Source organism: Lactuca sativa, chromosome 4 (assembly GCF_002870075.4).
Source record: "Lactuca sativa cultivar Salinas chromosome 4, Lsat_Salinas_v11, whole genome shotgun sequence".
Classification (NCBI taxonomy): Eukaryota; Viridiplantae; Streptophyta; class Magnoliopsida; order Asterales; family Asteraceae; genus Lactuca; species Lactuca sativa.
The window spans coordinates 249776300-249791269 of NC_056626.2; the positions used below are offsets into that span (position 1 = coordinate 249776300).

Here is a 14970-nt window from a genome sequence, read left to right on the forward strand (position 1 = left end):
GAGTTCACTGTTTCTGACACTACTCAAAAACCATCTAACTCTAAGGATAGGCCTTTTCGATCAAATGGTTTTCAGGTCTATTATTTAGACAATCCAAAATGGAAAGGTATTCTACATACTCCAACCCTTCCAATGTCACTTTCAAAAACTCAAAAATGGAAAGGAATTTTTCCAACTTCGGTACTCAAAAGGTCACCTCAAGAGTTTAAGAAATCACCTCACAAAAGGCCTGCACGTGTCTACACACCTGCTAGACCTGCCAAAAACACCTTTTCAAAACACACAAACAAAAGCGTCAAATCTTACAATCCTCGGACTGGACAAAAGCATACTGTTTCGTCAAAACCTCAGACTAAGTCACATGTCAGGGGAAATAACAAAAAGTTCACGTGTCAATGTCAGTGTCAAAAGATCTTCTCTCATGACAAATCTCATCGTTCTCAAAAGACTCGTAACTTTCCACAATCTCACAAAACTCCAAAAAATCTCAAACACTCAGGACTAGGCTTGAAAGTTGACTTAAAACCTGTCCCTGCCACCTCACATCATGCATCGATTAATACATCATATGTGACTCCGGCCTCCAAACTCGCTTGGATGCCCAAATTAACCACTTAATTTCTGTAGGCTTTGTGCAAGGAGGATCAATAAGAAGAATGGTTGATCGACAATGCCTGCTCCTTGCACATGACCGGAAGGTTAGAATACCTTCAGGATTTCAGGCCTATATGCAATGGTGGAATTTTTACATTCGGCAACAATGCGAATGGCGTTATCTGAGGTTACGATGTACTCACTACGGGGAACTTCTCAATACAAAAGGTTGTCTATGTTGAAAGGCTTAAACACAATCTCATCAGTGTTGGCTAACTATGTAAGGCAGACCATCGAGTGGAGTTTGATGATCAATATGTTACATCATGACGAGTGATAGAAGCACTTGCTAAATCAAGTCACGATCCGAAGGCACCATGTATCCTCTGGTTGTTTCTCTCATCATTGATAAACTGTAGCTGTGCTTTCTCTCAAAAGCCGTATTCGAAGTTAGCTGGTTATGGCACCGCAAGCTCGCTCATCTCAACTTCAAATACATCAACACCTTAGTCACTGAAGAATTGGTTAGAGGTCTACCCATTCTTAAGTTCAGCAATGACATCCTTTTGTCCTGCTTGTGAATGTGGAAAACAGTCAAAAGCAAGCCACCCTATGGTGATTGACTTCTCTATATCCGAACCACTTGAACTTCTCCACATTAATCTCTGCGATCCATCAACCGTAGCCAGTCTCCATCATAAAAAATATATACTGGTTATAGTTGATGACTTCACTTACTTCACTTGGGTATTCTTTCTCAGACTTAAATCCGAAATACCGCAGATTCTAATAAGTTTCATCAAAGAAATTGAACTCCAGATCAAGCTTCCTGTAAGACGCATCCGTAGTGACAATGCCACTGAATTCACCAATCATCCTCTCAACAACTTCTTGGTGTCAAAAGGTATCTCTCATAACTTTTTAGCTCTGTATACACCTCAACAAAATGGTGTAGTATAGCGAAGGAACCGCACCCTTGTTGAAGCAGCCAGATCCATGCTCAAGTTCGCCCATATTCCTCTTTACTTATGGGCTGAAGCTATAGCAACCGCATGCTTTGTTTAGAACCGAAGCATTTGAATGCAAACGCCTCAACAAAACACCATATGAGGGTCTCAAAAACCAAAATCCTAATGTTCTTTTCTTTCACATCTTTGGGTGTAGATGTTTTGTGATCAACAATAGAGATCAACTCAACAAATTTGCACCGAAGTCAGATGAAGGCATCTTTCTCGGTTACTCCACAAATAAGGTTGTGTATCAGGTTCTCATCAAATGTAGAAGGCTAATCATTGAAAGTTTTGATGTAAAGTTAGATGACTCTTACATCCGTAACACCCCTCCATCTACTGAAACCACTGCCATCATGGAAAGCGACATTCCTCCTTCTTTAGGTCCTCTAAACCTGGTTGAAGTAAATTATGATGATCTTTTCAACCTTATTGAAATGGCAAAACTATCCGAGGTTCTTGTATCACCAACTGCTCAACAACAACACGCTGATGTTTCTGGTCCATCTCTATCCGTAGTAGCATCTCTCAATACTTTCACCTCTCCGGTTGAGGGAGAAAGTTCTACTCCGGTTCATACTACAACCATCGAGGTTCCAGTACTTGATGATGCTTAAGGTCCCATTCCGAGAAAACCACTTCCTTCAAATGTATCTTTAGATTTGGATGATGAAATCATAGAGAATATTGAAACTCGAACTGACTCAAGGATCATTTCTCTCCTATCAGCAGTCTAGGGGGAACCTTCTCAGGTTCCAGAGGAACTCCCTTCAACAATCCAGGGGGAACCTCTCCAAACTACTCAAGAAAATGTCATTCTCGCTCCAACAAGTCAAGATGATTCCGCAGGCTGTTCACAAATCCAGGGGGAACTTCCTTCCCCATCCGAAGCAACCTCTGATATTGAAAACATTCCTTCTACCACAGTTGCTGATCATTTGTTGCCTCGTCTACATGTATGGACGAAGGATCACCCACCAGGTCAAATTATATGCAACCCATCCGCAGGTATCCAAACTCGATCTGCCAAAGATTTATCTGATCATTGTCACTATGCAGCATTTATGTCCGCAGTCGAGCCTCGATCTATCAACGAAGCATTATTGGAACCAGATTGGATTTCTGCAATGCAAGAAGAACTGGAAGAATTTGAAAGAAACAAAGTGTGGCAACTTGTTCCTATTCCACAAGGACATACTATTGTTGGTACAAGATGGGTGTTCAAGAAAAAGCTAGATGAATCTGGTGCGGTTATTAGAAATAAGGCAAGACTAGTTGCTAAAGGCTATAGTCAACTGGAAGGTGTTGACTATGATGAAACATATGCTCAGGTGGCTAGAATGGAAGCAATCCAAATCTTCTTAGCATATGCTTCCCACAAAAAACATCAAAGTACACCAAATGGGCGTTAAGAGCACTTTTCTCAATGGGGAATTGAAAGAAGAGGTTTATCTTCAACAACCTCCCAACTTTGAAAGTATCGAGTCCCCTGATCACTGTTACAAGCTTCAAAAGGCTGTCTACGGTCTGAAGCAAGCTACTAGAGCTTGGTATGAGACTCTTTCTGAATTCCTAGTCTCTTCTAGCTACAAAAGAGGAATGATTGATCCCACGCTATTTAGAAAAGCAAACGACTCTCACCTTATGATTGTACAAATATATGTTGATGATGTCATATTCGGATCGTCTAATCAAGGAATGGTGGATGTATTTGCTAAGCTCATGACAAAAAAATTTCAAATGAGCATGACTAGAGAGATTACCTTCTTTCTAGGTCTTCAAGTCAAACAAATTCAGCAAGGGATATTCATTCATCAAGAGAAATACATCACTGAACTTTTGAAGAAATACTTTATGGACAACTGCTCCTCTGCTAAGGTTCCTATGGCCTTCAGATATAAGATCTCTGTTGATACTTCTGGCGAATCTGTGGATCACAAGACTTATGGAGATATCATTGGCTCTTTAATGTATCTCACCGCAAGCCGAATGGACATTGTCTTTGAAACTGGTGTGTGTGTGCAAGGTATCAGGCTGACCCAAAAGTATCACATATGACCATAGCCAAACAAATTCTCCGGTACCTAAAAGGAAGCAAATCTCTTGGTCTATGGTACCCCACAGGTAATGACTTCAGTCTTCAAGCGTTTAGTGATGCGGATCATGCCGAATGCAAACTTGATCGAAAAAGTACATCTGGTGGATGTCAATTTTTAGGAGGTAGATTTGTCAGCTGGTCCTCAAGAAAACAAAGTTGTGTTTCATTATCTACCGCAGAAGCAGAATACGTGGCCGCAGTCAGCTGCTGTTCCCAAGTCCTTTGGATGAAGACACAACTGTTAGACTATGGATACAGAATGCTGCGGATACCAATCTATTGTGACTCTGAAAGTTCCATAGTGATTTCTCATAATCCTATTCAGCACTCCAAGACTAAACATATTGAACTATGGTATCACTTCATCAAAGACTACATTCTGAAAGGTAATATTGAACTCATCTTTGTCCCTACTCATGAAGAGATTGCTGATGTATTTACAAAAGCACTTGACTCTACCAAACTTAATGTGTTCTTACAAATGTTGGGAATGATGAATCCGGACCCTAAATTCTTCTTAAATTGACAGGCACCGCAGACCTTCCTGGTCCCCATTGCGGTTCTAACTGAAAGTTATTGATAATAGATGTTTTTGGAACATTCTGTGTCCCGCTGTCAATGTACCGCAATCATATATTATATCTATCTTTCATGGGTCTTTCTTGTTTGTTCTTACTAACTTTTCTACAAGTGCTCTTCTCAGTTTTTATCAATGCAGTCATCCGCAATACCAAAGAAGCCATCCGTAATGATGTGTTCATCCATAGTCACATTAATTGATTTACAGACGGTTCATTCTTTTTGAAAAACAAAAAAAACATAGTGTGCTATTTAATGATCATTCATTAAATAAAACATTAAATAAAAAACATTCCTTTGAGAAACTGTCACATTCTTGTCTCCCAAAACCTAGTGTCAGACCTATTTTAGGTATGATGACAAAATAAAAGATTTTCCAAATCAAATCCTCTAAAATGTCTTTTCCTATTACCCCAACCTTCCCATCCGTTACAACGATATTTTTCTCACCCCCTCCACATGTTCTCATGACATGATTTTACATCAAACATTTCATGAAATGCAGAGTTCCTTTTTGGTTAATCCCAATTTCAATCTTTATCCCTTTTTGTCAATATGTGGTTAAGATTAAAGATGCTTTATCAAAGATAAACCCATTTTTTTACCCAATTTCACCTAGGTCAAAAACCTAAATGTTTCCCACTCCTGCAAATCACTATAAAACCTTTTTTCTCTCCAAAAAGAAACCTTTACGCTCTCAGAACTCTCAATCCTTTTTTGCATTCTTCAAGCTCTTACCAAATCAACAATGGTGAAATACGGCGCTTCCAAGAAACAATCCAAAGCTTCTGGCTCAGAGAACCCAACTGGTTCAGACTCTCCCACGATTGCCTCGAGCAATTTCAGAGCAGTGTTCGACGATCAATGTCACACCCCCAAACCAAGGATGGCGGAAATGTCCGGGGGTGGAGGACTTCATGTAGTATCACAACAACGGGTATAATAGTGCTCAAAGTAAATACAACCATCATAAATATAATTGAAAAAGTTACACCAAAGTATATGTTTACATGATTCAAATCAATTACATTATGATGACAAAATGATATGTTTGACGATTCAACGTCCCATCCTCAAAATGCTGTTGGTTTTCCTGTTTCACTGATTTCCTGAGAATACAAGTTGTTTGAAAAAGTGTCAACACAAAGGTTGGTGAGTTCATAAGCTTTTTAGATAAAGAGTTTGGAAACCGTTCTTTGTAATGTGCGGCATGTTACCAAGAAAAATCTAATATTTTCCTTATAAAAGTTATGTGGTCCAAAATGCCGGGACCGAGAATGAACAAGTATTTGTCATTCTTAAAGATATAAAAGTGGTTTTAAATTGGCGTAAAACCCTTTCTGATTTGAGAAAAATCCCGTAATGAATGGTGTGTAGTCTTAAATACCAAGACTGAAAGTATACAATAATATCTGTACTTATTGATATAAAAAGTGATTTTAAATCGACATAAAACCCCTTTTGATTTATGAAAATCCCCGTAAACTTTATGTGTTGTAAACTGCCTATGTGAGCCGCTATAACCATACTATGACTGAATGAACCTGCCACGACGTTTCTCAGGCGTCGCGAAACTAAAATGACACTTGTCACCACAGACCTGCCGGTCTAGCTGTTGCATGCAGCTCAGGTGTGGGTTCTCTAACCCAATATAGATCTATACACAACTATCACGTTCTCCCTACACGAGACTCTGATTATATCTACCAGGAATTTAGATCCCGTACTCGGACGTACGGGGAGAGAATGTCGCACAATTTAGGTTAACAAGTTTACGTGTGGTGTGCATGAGTGTAAAGCCTTTTTCTGTGGGAATAAAACCTTCCAAAATGTGGTTGTTGTGTTAATGGAAACATAAACCATACCTATTATTGTTTATCAAAACAAGGGTAAAAGTGGTAATGCACATGAACTATACTTTAACATAGTTTATTCAAATGTTTGTATGTAATAGATGTCCTATGATTTTAACAAATCGCTATTTCTATGCTTTGTCTAGCAACTCCATTTGTTAACTGATGTATGACTATATACTAAGTCAAAATTTCATTTATTTGCGAAAACATATATTCACATAAAGATATACACCTTGCTCAACATGTTACAAGGTGAAATGAAATTGATAGCATTTTTCTGTTATTAATATTTTCATTTACTGTTCTTAGAAAATTTATAGAAAAATCATCAAAGGTCCAAGTCAGAATCCGTAAATTCTGAGAGTTTGGGAAATGAGTGTAGTTTGTTCATAATTTTTATTATGAATTTTAATGACCTCCAACTTGTGTGAAAAAGTCCATAATCACAGACAGGTCCGGATTTGCTCTTGGAATGATAGGCAGTTTTGTAAAAATCACCATAAATTGTAGAAACATGGTATGGAGATGTGAAAGTATTCATTTTAAAGCTAGAAACTTGAACTATTTGAACCTAATACAGTTTTGAAAACTAAGGTGTTTAAGTTATCTAAAACAGTCCGTGAATGGAGTTGAACTTTTCTGATGAAGGCTGTTAAATGAATTTAGTTGTGTTCTTGGTGTTTTAACTTGTATTCCCCTCCTTAAAACTTAATAAAAACATGAAAATATAGGGGTATGAACTCACCTTGAGTGATTTCAGTGGGTGAATGTTGAAGAAGAGAAGTGTTCAACTCAAGAACACTTGAAGGATCACTTGAAGATTCGAAGATCTAACAAGAATGTGATGATGTTTGTGTAAGGAATCAATGATTTGAGTAAAAGGGAAGTGTGATAATCACAAGGAGGGTGATGATACTTACCAAAATGAAGGAGAAAAGCTGGAAAATGCCTTTGAAATCTCGAATTTGTGTGAGAGAATTTGAGAGAAAAGTGGTGTTTGATTTGTGGTGGAAATGAGTGAAGTGAGTGAAATGAAAGAGAGAGGGAGAGAGTTATTTAGCTCATTGGATGTGGGAGAGGCTGTAAATTGAGTGGGAGGGTACAAGGAAGTGACAAGGTATGGTGCGGAGGTGGGCCGGTTAGTCATGGAGTGGGGGTGGTGGTTGCTTGTGTCACAAATCAAAGATAAGTCAACACTCCATCACAAGATCTCATTTAATAGATTTTATTCTTAAATAATCATTTCCATAAAAATATATTTATTTTATGAATATTTAGGGTCTTATATGTTAAAATATGATTTTTGGAGAAAATTCCGCGTTAAAATGATGAAAAATGGGCTTAAAATGCCAAAAATACTAAAAGCCGGGTAGGAAATGCTGAAATCCGAAGTTCAGGGCCGGAGGTGCTAAGGTTCGGTCATCAGCAGCCTTGGAACCGGAGTGGCTCGGCTGCTGAGGAGGATGCGAAGTGAAGCTCAGTCGCGGATGCTGAAGGAAGGCGCTGCGGTCCGAAGGGAGTTCTGATGCGGGGCTTGGTTCCGGGTTCGGTGGCTCTGGCTTCGTGGCTGCGGTCTTGACGGCTGCGGCTCTGGGCTTCGGCTCGGTGGTTGCGGCTGGATGGCTGTGGCTACCCAAGGGGCCTCAGACTCAGCTCAAGTGGCCTCGGATCCAAGAGGACTTGGCCCCTATAGAGAGGCTTCGGCCCTAAGGGGCTATTTTCCAAACTATATCCCCTCTTTGAGTGGTTTCTCATCAAACCAAGTACCGGGATGCCCTCAAATGATCAAAATAAATCGAAAGGGGTTTTGAGAGAGATTTTGGGAGAGATTTCACATTCTTGGAGAGATTTCTCATACAAAGAGAGATTTGGGAAGGATTTCACATACAAAGAGAGATTTGGGAGATATTTCACATTCTTGGAGAAATTTCTCATACAAAGAGAGATTTGGGAGAGATTTCACATACAAAGAGAGATTTGGGATAGATTTCACATTCTTGGAGAGATTTCTCATACAAAGAGAGATTTGGGAGAGATTTCACATTTTTGGAGATATTTCTCATACAAAGAGAGATTTGGGAGAGATTTCACATACAAAGAGAGATTTAGGAGAGATTCTAGATTAAGAGAGATAGAGTGAAAACGATTGAGAGAGGTTTCAGATGTGACATTTGTGAGTGTTTGGCTTCGCAACACAAGGTCCATAAACCCCATTATGTCATGTTTAAGGATCTTACACACTCCCAATGAGTATGCAACAATGTTTTATCGGTTTGGTTCGTTACTTACCACAGTTTTAGGTTAAGGAAATCTAGATGTACGAACTTTTCGATTTATGATCTCTCATTAGAATAGCGAGTTGTTTAGTAATTACATAACGTAAACCCTAGTACCCATGGGCTAATTGAGTCGACTGGTTTGACTTGTTGACTTTAGTTGACTTTGACTTGACCGGAAATTGACGGTTGTCACATGATCCTCCCCTTAGAGCGAATTTCGTCCCAAAATTTGAATTTAGGCAAGGAGTAGGCATGAATAATCGAGCCAAGAAGTGGGGATACTTCCTAATCGACTGATTCTCGCGCTCCCAAGTGAATTCCAGGTCCTTGGTTAGTATTCCAGCGACCCTTCACTAATGGGAAGTTGCGTTGCTTCGTCCGCTTGACCTCTCGATCCATGGTTACTACGGTTCTTCCACGAAGGTGAGGCTCTTGTGGAACTCGATATCGTCGAGGGGGATTACAAGAGTCTCGTCGGATAGATACTTCTGCAAGTTCGAGACGTGGCGGGTAGAATGTACGTTTCCAAGCTCGCGGGGGTAGATTGAAGTTGTGAATTATAGGGCTGATTCTGACAAGAATCTCGAAGGGCCTAATTATCCTGGGTTTTAGCTTTCCATGCTTTCTGAAGCGTACTAAACCTTCCCAGAGTGAGGCTTCCAGAGGAATGTGGTCTCTTACTCTGGAGTTCTAAAGGTTTCTCCCTCTTGCTTCTCTTCCCAGAAAAGGGTTGCTCCCTTCAGGCTCAAAGTCGTAAGGGGGTTCCGTAATTTGCGAGAAGTTCTAAAGGAACTAAGACGGTAGGTTAGCGAGACCCAAAATTTCGGCGTGTTCCCGTCGACGCCTTTGGTGCTGACAATTTCTCAACGATTTTGATTACACTACTAGAAAACAGACCTTTAATGACGCGCAATTTATGACACGCGGTGATTTATGATACGCAAAAGCACGTGACCTAAAAATAATGTCAGCTCTCTAGAAATTTTAAGGATTTAGAACGCGCAATTTTGCGTGCCCTAGAATAAGTGTTAGAGAAAAAACACGGAGGACACTGATTATAAAATATGCGTCATCTAAACATGTCGCTTTATATTTTTTAATGAAACGTGCTCTTTAGTAATAAGCGGGAAAAAGAAAACCCAAAAATTAGAAAAGCCCGCTTTCACTTCCCTCTTTACCCTAGCCAGCTTTCGCTTCCCTCTTTACCCTAATCAGCGATACTTCTTTCCCCTTCCCACATCGACCACTAACTACTCCCCTCACACTCCGACCACCACTTTGTGCTATTTCCTGGTCGTCGACCCTCTACCACCGTTGACCCTCCGCCAACGTCGCATCTTTTTCACACCTTCCTCTGCCATCGACATATTAGCTCTTCGAAATTAGAAGGATTATGTAACAATTCCAGTAGAAGATCAAGGCCAACAAGACAACAATCCCTTCCAGTTCCTAAATCTCAACGGGAAGCCGAACCAGAAGACACAAAACCAACAACAATTTCTAGGGCTCGGATCAACATCTCGGCTACCATTTCATTGAAGGTACGATTTTGCCCCTGATTTGGTCATTGAACCCCATTTCAACGTCACACTTTTCATCTCCCTGATGATCTTACAGAGGTAACACAAATAAATTATTTACTTATTTATTATTGCCAATCACACATTCCTTGAGCAAATTGTTTATTTGAGGAAGAAAAGTTAGAACCTTTGAGAATCTGGACCAACGATCCACAAATCCGTCTCTTAAATAGGTTATATGCAAGAAAGAGAAAAGAATTAAAAATAAGAGAAAAAGCAAAGGTAAGCAACTATCACAGCCCAATTGTGTATTTGAACACAAAACTTATAGATGATATTAAGAAAGCTCCCCGAGTCTTGTTCTTGTGATGGATTTAGCAATATTGTTATTTTAAAATTTTATTATTATATATAGGCTACTTCAAAGAAAGTAATAACAAGGGATGAATGGGAGAAAAAGTTTAATGATGTTAAAATCTGAAAAGAAGACATGAACAAATTGGTTATGAATTTTCTTGTCACTGAGGGATACGTTGATGCAACAGAAAAGTTATGAATGGAATCTAGAACAGAACGTATCCATTTTCATATTTTTAATGAGTTTTTGTTAATGTTAATGTGTCAATTTGAATATTTCTTCCTTTATATGAATTTCCTTAATATATAAACAGCAGATATAGATCTTGCAACCATTACAGACTGTATGGTTGTTAAAAAAGCTGTTCAATCTGGGAATATTGAAGATGCAATTGAAAAAGTTAATGATTTGAATCTTGAGGTTAGCTTCTTGTCATGATTAAAAGTTTTTGAAGGGCATTCTAGTCAATTTACTATTTTCTTTTTGAATATTTCAACCCATATATGTAAAAATGGGTATAGATTTTTTAACTGATCTAATGTGTAAAATTAAAGACTTAGGGGCTTCTTTTCCCATTATGTCTTGTATGTGACTATAACTAAACTATTTGAATGAGACTAAAAGACTGTTTTGCCCTTACATTCCAAAAATACAAATTTCACAATATTCATCAATTTTAATGTGAGAGGATCTGGGAAAAAACAGGAAGGGAAAATTGGGTATACTACATTATGCCAGGTGTCTTGGCTTAACCCATTAAGTCATGTTGTTCAAGAAACAACTATGTATAGTTATCCAGATTTTGTGCTTAACTCATTAAGTCAAAGAAACAACCTCTTAGCTAAGATGAAAACAGGGCAAATAGGATAAAAAAAACTAACCTTTTGCTTGATAAAAATGCTGATGTGACAAATGTTTTATGCAGATTCTAGATACAAATCCACAGTTATTTTTCCATCTGCAACAACAAAGGTTGATATAATTGATTAGAAATGGAAAGATTGAAGAAGCTCCGGAATTTGCACAGGAGGAGCTTGCTCCAAGGGTAGAGGAAAATGTAGCTTTTGATCCTTCTTATAGTAATAATATTTAATTTAATATGCCGAAAATTCCCTTTATCTGATAAACTCCCACCATTGCAGTAAAGATTTCTAGAGGAGTTGGAGAGAACAGTTGCCCTTCCGGCATTTGAAGATGTGAAGAATAGCCTTGTTGGAGATCTTTTAGACATATCTCAACACCTAAAAACTGCAAGTGAGGTCAATGATGCAATCCTTACAAGTCAAAGCCATGAAAAAGGTTAGTTTTTTTAATCCAATTATCCATGAAACTTTGTATTTATTTTAGCATTTGACTGAATGAGAATTGATTTGACATATCCAAAGCTTACAAGTTTATTAAGAATGCTTTTATGGTCTCAAAATCAGCTTAATGAAAAGGCAGCTTATCCACACATCACCGATCAACCACACTTGAAGACCCCACTGTTTGACTTGGTCAAACTACTCAAACATTTGTTACTTCCAATAAAAAACCTCAAGTGTAAACAATTTTATCGGGTTTACACTTTTTTTCTCTGGTTGTAACCCTCAGTTTTGCTTTTTTGTTGGTTTCCACATTTTCTTAAAATGAGACTCACAAGAAAATCCTTAAGTTTGTAAAAAATTATAGTTTTATCTAAAGCTTTTTTTCCAATAATTTTTATCCAATTCTTTGATTTTATTCATTTTACATTTTTTCCCGGTTTACGCTAATTTGGCATATTTTGTTGATTGAACATTTTTTTGTGGAGAGAATGAAAAACAAAATTAATGAATGGCATGATGATCTGTTACAGGTTAGAAATGGAGGGTCATGCAGGATTGTTAATGACTCTAATGCTTCAATTGATCAGTTTGAGACCATCTTCTTTAAAATTCGTCTAGCCATCAAACTTGATGGATTTACTTCCTGCCAACTAAGGTTGATTAATTCGGTAATGTTTTTTATTTTATTTTATTTTAACATATAGTCTTGTAAAGTAATTTTGGCATGTTTTCTACTTGTTATCAATTTGTATGTTTTCACCAAGTAATTTCGAAATACAGAAAAGAAAGTGTTGTTTGATCCCTGTCTAGATAAAGTTCTATATTGGTACAGTGGCTGAATGGGTTATGATCCCTGTCTAGATAAAGTTTTTTATAACATAAAATCTACTTCTTTCCTAGACTGGATACGATCAAAAAAAGAATCACTGTATTCATCGATTTTATACTGAGAGGGGTGTTGGGAGGATAAACAAAGAAAAGGCAAATAGGTAAAAAGTTTATGGCTTAACCCATTATAATATTGATTAATTTAATCCTTTGAATCAAGTAAAAGTCCAAATCAATTTAAAAATTTATCAAAACTAACCACAACATAGACTTTTCTGTTTGTTTATCTATATCATGTGTGCATGTGGTTGTTTGTTGTTTGGGATATTTGTATTGAAATGGTTTTTTAGGTCAAACCAAAATATGATGAGAAGGATAAGGGGTGTCCTCGAATGAATGAACAAATATCTGCTCAATATGTTAGAATTGTGACAGTTGAAGGTATGTCTACTACTTATTCATGTACTTCATACAACTTTCAGAATGTAAAAAGATTAGAATTCATTTTGAAGGTCATATCATTTTACTATATATTATTATTATTATTATTTATTTTATAATCTTTAGCATAATGCTAAATTTACAGGACATGGTGTTGTTTCAAGGCATGAAGCATTGGAACGTGCAAGGAGACACAATGTTGATTTAGTTGAGGTATAAATCAGCTACCAAATATACTTTGTGGCATACAGGACCATGAGGAATGTCATGGAGAAACCGGAAAGAGACTTGATGTCATCAACCACATGGTTCTGTGGGGAAAGCTGCAAGGAGGTAAGAAATCAGCTCCCAAATATACTTTGTGTCATACAAGTTTGCTATTTTTTAGTTTTTTAATATTTATATGCATGCATGCTAGTACATTTGGTTATTTAAAGAAACTTGATGTTGTGGAATTTGATGCTAATATTTTTTACTCATATAAGTATATTGCTTTTCAAAATGCCAATATTTTTTACTCATATAAGTATATTGCTTTTGTTAGTGTTTTGACCTTTATACCCTTGTGGCTATCATATGTCTGCAGTCACTAATATCCACAAGATGTAAGTCTTGTTAACTTTCAGTTGGAACATCATAATTCACGTTACAATTTCAATAAAATAGTTTATGGATTAGGGCTTTTGATATGATGAATTAAATCTTGTGTTCAGGGGAAAGTAATTGCAGGAAGAAGTGTTGTGGATGAGTCTATGCTTACAGGAGAGTTTCTTCCTGTTTTTAAGGAAGAAGGGCTTTTTGTCTCAGCTGGAACAATAAATTGGGTAATATTCTTTGAGCATTTTATATATAAAAAAAATTTGGAATTATAAAATATTTTGTTTGATGATTGTCTTTCAGGATGGCCCATTGAAAACTGAAGCTTCTTCCACTGGCTCCAACTCAACAATAACAAAGATTGTCAAAATGCTATTAAAGATTAAAATTAAATGCAAGATAGAACTAGCATTAATAAGAAGATGTTCCTGACGAATTTGCATCACACATACTTAAAAATAAAATCCACCATTTTTTCTTGTGATTTTTTACGTGTCAGCAGTAAATGTAAGTACTAAGTATAGTTATTCTCATTTTTACATATTGGGATTTGTTAGTTTATGTGAATCTAATGGTTGCATTATCAAATTTGTAGGTCTTGTTGATGTGCATAATGTCAAGCAATGTAGCTCGGATGTTGTGAAGGTGGGCAACAAGTTCTTGTAGTTCAACTATTATTAGTTGATGACTTCATCTTTTTTCACATTTGATGTATTACATTTGTTTACTATTCGAATGATTATTTGTATAACATTAACTTTTGTGCAATGCATTGTATTATTTGTATATGGTATTTTATTTTCCATTATGAGACATGAAATGCAAATTTAATATGAAAATAAGTAAATCAATAAATATTTTTTTAAAAATAAAAAAAAAAATTAAAATTACGATACGCAAAAATGTGTGTCATCTTCATTTATGACATGGCCTTTCTTGATAGGGGCTTTCTTGATACGAATTGTGTGTCATTAACACACACGTCGTAAGGTTACGACACGCGAATGTGTGTCGTCTTCCTTTATGACAGAGCCTTTCTTGATACGCATTGCGTGTCGTAAACGCACGTCGTAACTGTGCGTCGTAAATGAGCGTCGTAAATGCGCGTCGTCTATAGACGACGCACAAAAGCGCGTCGTCTCTCTTTATGACAGGGCCTTCCTTGACACGCATTTGCGCGTCGTCTGAGCCTTTTACGACGCGCAATGAGTGTCGTAAAAGGCTATTTTTCTAGTAGTGTTAATTGAAAGGGGTCCTGAAGAATTTTAGCATCAATAATAGTGTGTCTTAGGAATTTGACTCTTCAATTCCAAAACTCGTATTTAGAGAAGTTCGTGTAAGGCTTCTCTGATGTTATTGTTCCCATGGTTTGTTGTAGCTGCTCTTTTTGGTTTTCTTCTTACTACTAGGGTAGATCAGCAAGTCATTTTCAAGGATAATGACGAACTGATCCCAGTAAGAATGACGTACCCTATTCATTAAGTTCATGAAGACTGCGAGTGG

At 37.3% G+C, this 14970-nt stretch overlaps 1 pseudogene; it reads left to right on the plus strand.

Moving 5' to 3' along the window:
- The first annotated feature begins 1149 nt into the window (after positions 1-1149).
- Positions 1150-11786, plus strand: LOC111914956 (protein GID8 homolog; annotated as a pseudogene).
- The last annotated feature ends 3184 nt before the right edge of the window (positions 11787-14970 follow it).